The following is a 10,092-nucleotide window of genomic DNA, read 5'->3' on the forward strand; positions in this document are numbered from 1 at the left end:
TCGCCCTTCTTATACCTTCTGGAGGAGTACAGTGGGGGCACTTGTGATGAGTCTCTCTCAGAGTGTTTACACTGCCCGCTCACCCTCACTGATATTCTATCTTTGAACTGCTGTAATATTGACCATTAGTAATATTGCTGCTCCTCCTCCTTTCCCTATTTCCCTGTCCTTTTTAAAGTTCTTATGGACTTGAATATTAAGCTGCCAATCCTGCCCAATTGTTCGTCAGGTCTCTGTAATGATTTAATGGAATTATTTAACTTTACTCAATCGCTGATATGAGCTGTGGTAAAATGTATTGCCAGCTGGTCAAGTATTGCCGGTATCGACAATCTCTTCAGTCCGATTTCAGTTGAAGAATTACTGGCTGGTGTGGAATTTCCATTGATTGGGGGTTGGCTCAATCTCCTGGGCGGAAACAGGAACTGCAACAGAGCGAGAAACGATCCGTCAGAAACCAGTTCAAATGAAGAACAAAATCCAACAGCCTGCAGTGTCGGATCAGGATCTGATGTTTGGCAACTATTTTATTGTTGATTATTTTTAGCGATGGCGGTATAGTGGTGATCATAGCTGCCTTCCAAGGAGTTGACCCGGGTTCGATTCCCGGCCATCGCAGTTAAGTGTTTTTATTAGTTTATTTCCATCAGAAACTGTTAAGTTTACAATCGAATTTGATGCAGTTCAGTTGGATATTGTTTCCAAAACATAGTGCAATTATAGTAAAATATTTTCAACCTTCATTTCTTTTCCCGAAAGAAGCAAAAGAGGAATAACATGCTGGAAATACTGATTTACCAAGGGTCGAATGAGAGTGAGGAAGGGAAATGAAATGTTAGCCTTTATTGTAAGCGTGTTGGAATATGAGAGTAAGAAGGTCTTGCTGCAATTGTAGTATGAGGAAATATTGTGTAAAATTGGCCAATTTTCGGTGGAGTTTAGAAGAATGAGAGGTGATCGCATTGAAATGTATGAAATTCTTAGACGGCTTGACAGGGTCGATGCTGAGAGTCTGATTCCCCTGGCTGGAGATTCAAGAACTCGAGCTCATGGTCTCAAGATAAGGGGTCGGCCATTTCGGACCGACATGAGGAAACATTTCTTCACTCAAAGGATTATGAATCTTTGGAATTCTCTACACCCCAGAGGGCTGTGGATGCTCTGTCGTTGAGTTATATTCAAAGCTGAGATCGATAGATTTTTGGACTCGAGGGGAATCAAGGGATATGTGGATCTGGCGGGAAAGTGGAGATGAGATCGAAGATCAGCCATGATCTTATTGAATGGCGGAGCAGGCTCGATAGGCCATATGGCCTATTCTGCTGCTATTTCTTATGTTCTTATGTTGAGAGTTTATTTCCAAGTGTGCTGACGACAATAATTTATGATGTGGAGATGCCGGTGATGGACTGGGGTTGACAAATGTAAGGAATCTTACAACACCAGGTTATAGTCCAACTGTTTTATTTGAAAATCACAAGCTTTCGGAGGCTTTCTCCTTCGTCAGGTGAGTATGGGATTCCATGGAAGGTGACTGCATTTATCGTCAGAGAACACAACCTGGTGATTACAGATAATCTTTCCAACTGCCCGTTGTCAAGGCAATCAACGTGTTCGGACAGATAGATGTAACCGACAGGACCACCGAATATACAAACGGCCAGAACAAAAGACAGAGAGAGAGAGAGAGAGAGAAACTTCCGAAAGGAAGAGAAAGACAGAGAATGACCCGTTGTATTAATAACAGAGAACTTATTTTCGCTGGTGGGGTTACGTGCAGCGTGACATGAACCCAAGATCCCGGTTGAGGCCATACTCATGGGTGCGGAACTTGGTTATCAATTTGTGCTCGACGATTTTGCGTTGCTGCATTTCTCGAAGGCTGCTTGGAGGCGAGTGTAAAGCGACCATTGTGAAGGGCAAGGTTGGGCTAATAACTGGGGAATTAGCTCAAATAGTAGAGCGCTTGCTTAACATGCGAGAAATAGCGGGATCGATGCCTGTATTTTCCCTCACTTCTTTATCTTGGGGTTTTGCAGCGAAACAAAAATGGTGTCAGTTTTCAGCAAATCCATGACCCACGGAAAGCCAAAGCTTCGATAAAGAGAACTCAAGGGGCGATAAATCATTTGGTGTGCTGCAGTCAGCAAAAGTTTTTGATTTTTGTGTTAAGCAAAGATGGAAAGATGAAGTGAGACATGGAAAAAGCTTCACAGGTCCTGATATCTTTTCTGTGGTTTGAACTCAGCATTTCCAAAGATAATAAAACTGATGAATTCCCTGCTGTGTGAGGAGCGCACGAACGGCGGAGACTGCCAGGCAGCACTGACAAGTTGGTCAGTTTACAAGCTATCTAAATTCATAAAGTCATGGACAGTTTGCAAAAACAATCCAGTCAGGTTGGAGTTGACCAGACAATCTTCTGATTTGTCATCAGACACGATATCCGCTGCTCCAATGGCCTTGGTTGTGCAGAGAAAGTAGCAGCTCACACTGCCACAGCGCTGCGGCATGTGCAGGAACCGAGTCAGTCTCGGTCATGCACACGTGACTCCACGAGTCCGGGAGTGTCAAAAGGCGCACAGTGAACATTTACCAAAGAGAGCAATCTTTGTTGCTTGCCTTCGATCGTTCAGCTGGTACAGCGGAGGACTGCAAAACAATTAACAGATAAAAGTCATCCTTAGGTTTCTGGTTGGAACAAGCGAACGTGCTTTTGGAGTAAGCAGAAATTAGCTCAATGCCGTTTTCTTTACTTTACAGACAGCCAAAAGCTTAACATGTTGGCGCTGAGGCACAGGAGACCTCCTTTCCTGTCTGAAACCAAAAGCTTTTTGTGTCTGTCCGAAAACGGCTGTTTTGCTCGAGCGCTCGCTGAGCATGTGAAAAGTAGCGAGATCGATGCCCGCATTCTCCACTCACTTTTTTACCTTGGGCAATTGTCCCGAAACAAAAATGGTGTCAGTTTTCAGCAAATCCAGAACCCACGTCAATCCTCAGCTTTGATAAATAGAGATCAAAGAGCAGCAAATCTTTTGGTGTGCTGCAGTAAGCAAAAGTTTTTGATTCTGGTATTTAGCAAAGATGGAAAGATGAAGTGAGACATGGAAAAAAGCTTCACAGGTCCTGGTATCTTTTCTGTGGATTGAACTCAGGATTTACAAAGTTAATAAAACTAATGCACTCCCTGCTGTGTGAAAAGCGCACGAACGGTGGAGACTGCCAGGCAGCACTGCCAATTAGGTTAGTTTGCAAGCTATCTAAAGTCATAAATAATGGGCAGTTGGCAAAAACAATCCAGTCCGGTCGGAGTTGTCCAGACAATCTTCTGATTTGTCATTAGACACGATATCCACTGCTCCACTGGCCGAGGGTGTGCAGAGAAAGTAGCAGCTCACACTGCCACAGCGCTGCGGCATGAGCAGGAAATGAGTCAGTCTCGGTCATGCACACGTGACTCCACGAGTCCGGGAGTGTCAAAAGGCGCACAGTGAACATTTACCAAAGAGAGCAATCTTGGCTGCTTCCCTTCGATCGTTCAGCTGGTACAGCGGAGGACAGCAATACAATTAACAGATAAAAGTCATCCTTAGCTTTCTGGTTGGAACTAGCGAACGTGCTTTTGGAGTAAGCAGAAATTAGCTCAATGCCGTTTTCTTTACTTTACAGACAGCCAAAAGCTTAACATGTTGGCGCTGAGGCACAGGAGACCTCCTTTCCTTTCTGAAACCTGAAAGCTTTTTGTGTCTGCCAGAAAACGGTTGTTTTGCTCGAGCACTTGCTTCTGCTCACCAGCAGGGAGTGCCTTTGAGTAACAACGCGTCAAACCGCGCTCACTTTCAGGCAAATAAGCCTTCCATCAGTCAGACAGACAGACAGACAGACAGAGCTCTCGCTGTTTCCTCAAGCTCGGGCTGCTGTTCTTTTCCGATGACCTTGTCTGCCTTCCGCAGGCTCGGGCTCTTCTCAGCATCATTCACGATGACTGTGCCTTCCCGTTCTGCTGTTACTCAATTGCGAACACTCGTTACCGCGGATTGGAGCAAAGTATTGAATGCATTCAGGGAGTTGGCACTTCGCGGCGCTGCCTGGAGACGAATGTTAAGCGATTATTGTGAACGGCAAATTCACTGCCTCAACTGGGGAATTAGCTCAAATGGTAGAGTGCTCGCTTAGCATGCGAGAAGTAGCGGGATCGATGCCCGCATTCTCCACTCACTTTTTTACCTTGGGCAATTGTCCCGAAACAAAAAGGGTGTCAGTTTTCAGCAAATCCATTACCCACGTGAATCCTAATCTTCGATAAAGAGAGGTCAAGGGGTAATAAATCTTTTGGTGTGCTGTAGCAAGCAATAGTTTTTGATTTTCGTGTTTCGCAAAGATGGAAAGATGAAGTGAGACATAAAAAAAGCTTCATGGGTCCTGGTCTCTTTCTTGCGGATTGAACTCAGGATTTACAAAGTGAATAAACCTAATGCATTTCCTGCTGTGTTAAAAGCGCACGAACGGTGGAGACTGCCAGGCAGCACTTCCAATTAGATCAGTTTGCAAGCTATCAAAAGTCATAAGGTAATGGACAGTTCGCAAAAACAATGCAGTCAGGTTGGAGTTGACCAGACAATCTTCTGATTTGTCATTAGACACGGTATCCACTGCTGCATTCGCCTCGGGTGTGCAGAGAAAGTAGCAGCTCACACTGCCACAACGATGCGCCATGAGCAGGAACCGAGTCAGTCTCCGTCATGCACATGTGACTCCACGAGTCCTGGAGTGTCAAAAGGCGCACAGTGAACATTTACCAAAGAGAGCAATCTTTGCTGCTTCCCTTCGATCGTTCAGCTGGTACAGCGGAGGACTGTAATAGTATTAACAGATAAAAGTCATCCTTAGCTTTCTGGTTGGAACGAGCGAACGTGCTTTTGGAGTAAGCAGAAATTAGCTCAAGGCCGTTTTCTTTATTTTACAGACAGCCGACAGCTTCACATGTTGGCGCTGAGGCACAGGAGACGTCCTTTCCTTTCTGAAACCAAAAGCTTTTTGTGTCTGCCCGAAAACGGCTGTTTTGCTCGAGCACTTGCCTCTGCTGATCAGCAGGGCGTACCTTTGAGTAACAACGCGTCAAACCGCGCTCACTTTCAGGCAAATAAGCCTTCCATTCTTCAGTCAGACAGAGCTCTCACATTTTCCTCAAACTCGGGCGGCTGTTCTTTTCCGATGACCTCGTATGCCTTCCGCAGGCTCGGGCTCTTCTCGGCATCATTCACGGTTACTGTGCCTTCCCGTTCTGCTGTTGCTCACTTGCGAATACTCGATACCGCGTATTGGAGCAAAGCATTGAAAAAATTCATGGAGGTTGCAATTCGTGGCGCTGCTTGGAGGCGAGTGTAAAGCGACTATTGTGAAGGGCAAATAGATCCGCCAAACAGGGGAATTAGCTCAAATGGTAGAGCGCTCGCTCAGCATGCGAGAAGTAGCGGGATCGATGCCCGCATTCTCCACTCACTTTTTTACCTTGGGGAATTGTCCCGAAACGAAAATGGTGTCAGTTCTCAGCAAATCCAGAAGCCACGTCAATCCTCAGCTTCGATAAAGAGAGGTCAAGGAGCAGCAAATCTTTTGGTGTGCTGCAGCGAGCAAAAGTTTTTGATTTTGGTGTTTAGCAAAGATGGAAAGATGAAGTGAGACATGGAAAAAAGCTTCACAGGTCCTGATATCTTTTCTATGGATTGAACTCAGGATTTACAAAGTTAATAAAACTAATGCACTCCCTGCTGTATGAAAAGCGCATGAACGGTGGAGACTGCCAGGCAGCATTATCAATAAGGTAAGTTTGCAAGCTATCTATAGTCATAAAGCAATGGACAGTTGGCAAAAACAATCCAGTCAGGTAGGAGTTGTCCAGACAATCTTCTGATTTGTCATTAGACACGATATCCACTGCTCCACTGGTCTCGGGTGTGCAGAGAAAGTAGCAGCTTGCACTGCCACAGCGCTGCGGTCTGAGCAGGAAATGAGTCAGTCTCGGTCATGCACACGTGACTCCACGAGTCCGGGAGTGTCAAAAGGCGCACAGTGAATATTGACCAAAGAGAGCAATCTTGGCTGCTTCCATTCGATCGTTCAGCTAGTACAGCGGAGGACTGCAATACAATTAACAGAGAAAAGTCATCCTTAGGTTTCTGGTTGGAACTAGCAAACGTGCTTTTGGAGTGAGCAGAAATTAGCTCATGGCCGTTTTCTTTACTTTACAGACAACCAAAAGCTTAACATGTTGGCGCTGAGGCACAGGAGACCTCCTTTCCTTTCTTCAACCTGAAAGTTTTTTGTGTCTGCCCGAAAACGGCTGTTTTGCTCGAGCACTTGCCTCTGCTCACCAGCAGGGCGTACCTTTGAATAACAACACGTCAAACCGCACTCATTTTCAGGCAAATAAGCCTTCCATCAGTCAGTCAGACCGACAGACAGACAGAGCTCTCGTTGTTTCCTCAAGCTCGGGCTGCTGTTCTTTTCCGATGACCTCGTCTGCGTTCCGCAGGCTCGGGCTCTTCTCGGCATCATTCACGATTACTGTGCCTTCCCGTTCTGCTGTTGCTCAATTGCGAACAATCGAGACCGCGGATTGGAGCATTGAATGCATTCAGGGAGGGGGCAATTCGTGGCACTGCCTGGAGACGAATGTTAAGCGATTATTGTGAAGGGCAAAGTCACCACCGCAACTGGGGAATTAGCTCAAATGGTAGAGTGCTCGCTTAGCATGCGAGAAGTACTGGGATCGATGTCCGCTTTTTCCACTCACTTTTTTTACCTTGGGGAATTGTCCCGAAACAAAAATGGTTCCAGTTTTCAGCAAATCCATAACCCACGTGAATCCTGAGCTTCGATAAATAGAGGTCAAGGGGCAGTAAATCTTTTGGTGTGCTGCAGTCAGCAAAAGTTTTTGATTTTGGTGTTTCGCAAAGATGGAAAGATAAAGTGAGACATGGAAAAAAGCTTCACGGGTCCTGGTATCTTTTCTTTGGATGGAACTCAGGTTTTGCAAAGTGAATAAAACTAATGCATTTCCTGCTCTGTGAAGAGTGCACGAACGGTGGAGACTTCCAGGCAGCACTTCCAATTAGGGCAATTTGCAAGCTATTAAAAGTCATAAAGTAATGGACAGTTTGCAAAAACAATCCAGTCAGGTTGGAGTTGACCAGACAATCTTCTGATTTGTCACTGCTGCATTCGCCTCTCGGGTGTGCAGAGAAAGTAACAGCTCACACTCCCACAACGATGCGCTATGAGCAGGAACCGAGTCAGTCTCGGTCATGCACATGTGACTCCACGAGTCCGGGAGTGTCAAAAGGCGCACAATGAACATTTACCAAAGAGAGCAATCTTTGCTGCTTCCCTTTGATCGATCAGCTGGTACAGCGGAGGACTGTAATACAATTAACGGATAAAAGTCATCCTTAGGATTCTGGTTGGAACCAGCGAACGTGCTTTTGGAGTCAGCAGAAATTAGCTCAAAGCCGTTTTCTTTACTTTACAGACAGCCTACAGCTTAACATGTTGGCGCTGAGGCACAGGAGACCTCCGTTCCTTTCTTCAACCTGAAAGCTTTGTGTGTCTGCCCGGAAACGTCTGTTTTGCTCGAGCACTTGCCTCTGCTCACCAGCAGGGCAAGTGCACCTTTGAGTAACAACACGTCAAACCGCACTGACTTTATCACGAACAGAAGACAAACACACGTCTTCGTTCAAAAACCACCCTGCAGGTGGACACGGAGTGAGATAAACACAGGGCAGAGATGCAGACAGTATCCGTAAACATCGGGAAGTAGACAAGAGAAATAGATTGAGCGCTTTGTTATCAGAAAAATGTCTGAACCTCCACGGTCAATGAAAGGGCTTTTGTTGGTCGGTTTCCCATTGAACCGGATAATTCGGGAGAACTTGGTGGATGTTTGGTTTGGTTCCCTTGACCCCACCAGCGGAAAAGGTTTATCGATCCCACCCGACAACTCGTTTTAAAAGCCACTCTGTCCAAAGCAAATGTATCCTTCCAGATTAAAAGGGAATAAAACTTGAAAAGAGCGTCACTGTGGATCAGTTTTCTCTCACTAAAAGTAAACTGTTTAATGAAGTAAAAGATGCACTTTCCAAAGAATCAGGGAACAGCCACTGTCTCCCTTTTTGGCAGGAGAAGAAAATCGATGTGGATGTTTATGGAGACCAAGTTCCAACATAATGTTCTACCCGGAATCGAACTGGGGACTTTTTGTTTACAAAGCAAACGTGATAACCGCTACACTACAGAAATGGATAATATTTCACTAAACAATGGGCAACTGAATGGTGTCCTCTCTCTGCTCGCAGTTGGAATGTGTTGTTTCAAGTGCAGCAAGAGATACAGACAGTGGCTGTTCCCCCTTTGCTTTAAAAACTCTCAGGGTGGTGGGTTTGAGCCCACGTTGGGCGAGTACCGTTTTAAACTTTTGTGCTGCTTCCACCGGTGAGCCCCAGCTCTGACACTTCCCCCACCCGCCTCTGTCTCACCGCGCACGATGGGGCCGCGCCCGGGCTGAATCTCTCCAATTAGGTTTCCGCCCCTGTCGCAGCATGAAATGGTCCTTATCAAAGTCACAAATGATACCCTATGTGACTACCACCATGATAAACTATCCCTCCTCATCCTTCTCAAATACAATATCTCACCGAGCTGTTATGCTGTTAGACTAGTTTCCTCTCTCTGCTCTTATTTGGAATATGTTGCTTTTCCGTCTGACAACACTTGGTATCATCGTATTATGTTAGTCCACAAGAGGAGATCATTCGGCCCGTCGTGCCTGTGCCGGGTCAAACGCACATTTTCGTTCAAAATTCGTTCAGGAATAGATTGAGTGCTTTGTTATCAGAAAATTGCCTGAACCCCGACAGTCTACAGCTTTCCACCTCGATATCAACCACACGGCCTATTTTTGTGTCACCCGCAAATTTCTTCATCATGCCCCCTACGTTTAAGTCTAAATCGTTAATGTATACCACAAAAAGCAAAGGACCAAGTACCGAGCCCTCAGGCACCCCACTGGAAACAGCCTTCCAGCCGCAAAAACACCCATCGACCATTACCCTTTGCTTCTTGCCACTGAGCTAATTTTGGATCCAACAAGCCACATTCCCTTGGATCCCATGGGCCTTTAATTTTTCGATCAATCTGCCATTTGGGAATTTTTCAAAAGCCTTGCTAAAATCCATGTCGACGACATCAATTGCGCTACCCTCATCGATCCTCCTTGTCACCTCCTCGAAAAATTCAATCAGGTTAGTCAGACACGACCTCCCCTGAACAAATCCATGCTGACTGTCCTTGATGAGTCCGTGCCTTTCGAAGTGACAGTTTATCCGAGCCCTCAGAAATTATTCCAATAATTTGAAATGGAGTCTTTCTCCTGGTTGCTGCAATAACAGACAAGGCGATTAAAGTAACCATGCCCGGCTAGCTCAATCGGTAGAGCATGAGATTCTTAATCTCAGGGTCGTGGGTTCGAGCCCCACTTTGGGCGAGTGCGATTTTCAAATTTTATGCTCAGTTCACTGACCAACAGTGCAGAAATAATGCAGAATGGAATATGCATTCGGTAGTCAGGATGGCCGAGCGGTCTAAGGCGCTGCGTTCAGGTCGCAGTCTCTTCTGGAGGCGTGGGTTCGAATCCCACTTCTGACATTGCTTACTTTTACTAAGACGTGAAAATATTTTATTGGTGGATTGGGCTGCAGCTGATTTTTCGACCAAGTTGAGTTGCTCCTCCCACAAAAGCAACTGGCTTTGTGATGGAAATGTGACTTGAGAAGTTTCAAACGGTGAAATGTTTGACATATTAATGACCTGGACAAAGAAATAGAACAGCAGTGGGAAACATTTAAAACGGTGATCAATAGAGTCCAGGAGAAATATATCCCACTGAAAAGCAAGAACAAACTAGCCAGAAATGACACACCAGGGATGAATAAAGAAATAAGGGTAAAATTGAAACTGAAGAAAAAGGCACACACTGGACAATAAAAGAGAGAGGGGAATGTGAAAAGACTGGGAAAGAAGTCTAAAGAACTA

The 10,092-nt window shown here is 45.6% G+C and overlaps 3 non-coding genes across 3 annotated transcripts; all 3 read left to right on the forward strand.

Annotated features, from left to right (window-relative positions):
- The first annotated feature begins 546 nt into the window (after positions 1–546).
- On the forward strand, positions 547–618 carry trnag-ucc (transfer RNA glycine (anticodon UCC)). Its single transcript has one exon. It is a non-coding gene; the product is annotated as a tRNA-Gly (tRNA).
- Positions 619–9,471: 8,853 nt separating this feature from the next.
- On the forward strand, positions 9,472–9,544 carry trnak-cuu (transfer RNA lysine (anticodon CUU)). The gene has a single exon. It is a non-coding gene; the product is annotated as a tRNA-Lys (tRNA).
- Positions 9,545–9,622: 78 nt separating this feature from the next.
- Positions 9,623–9,705, forward strand: trnal-cag (transfer RNA leucine (anticodon CAG)). The gene has a single exon. It is a non-coding gene; the product is annotated as a tRNA-Leu (tRNA).
- The last annotated feature ends 387 nt before the right edge of the window (positions 9,706–10,092 follow it).

Source organism: Heptranchias perlo, unplaced genomic scaffold, assembly GCF_035084215.1.
Source record: "Heptranchias perlo isolate sHepPer1 unplaced genomic scaffold, sHepPer1.hap1 HAP1_SCAFFOLD_47, whole genome shotgun sequence".
NCBI lineage: Eukaryota > Metazoa > Chordata > Chondrichthyes > Hexanchiformes > Hexanchidae > Heptranchias > Heptranchias perlo.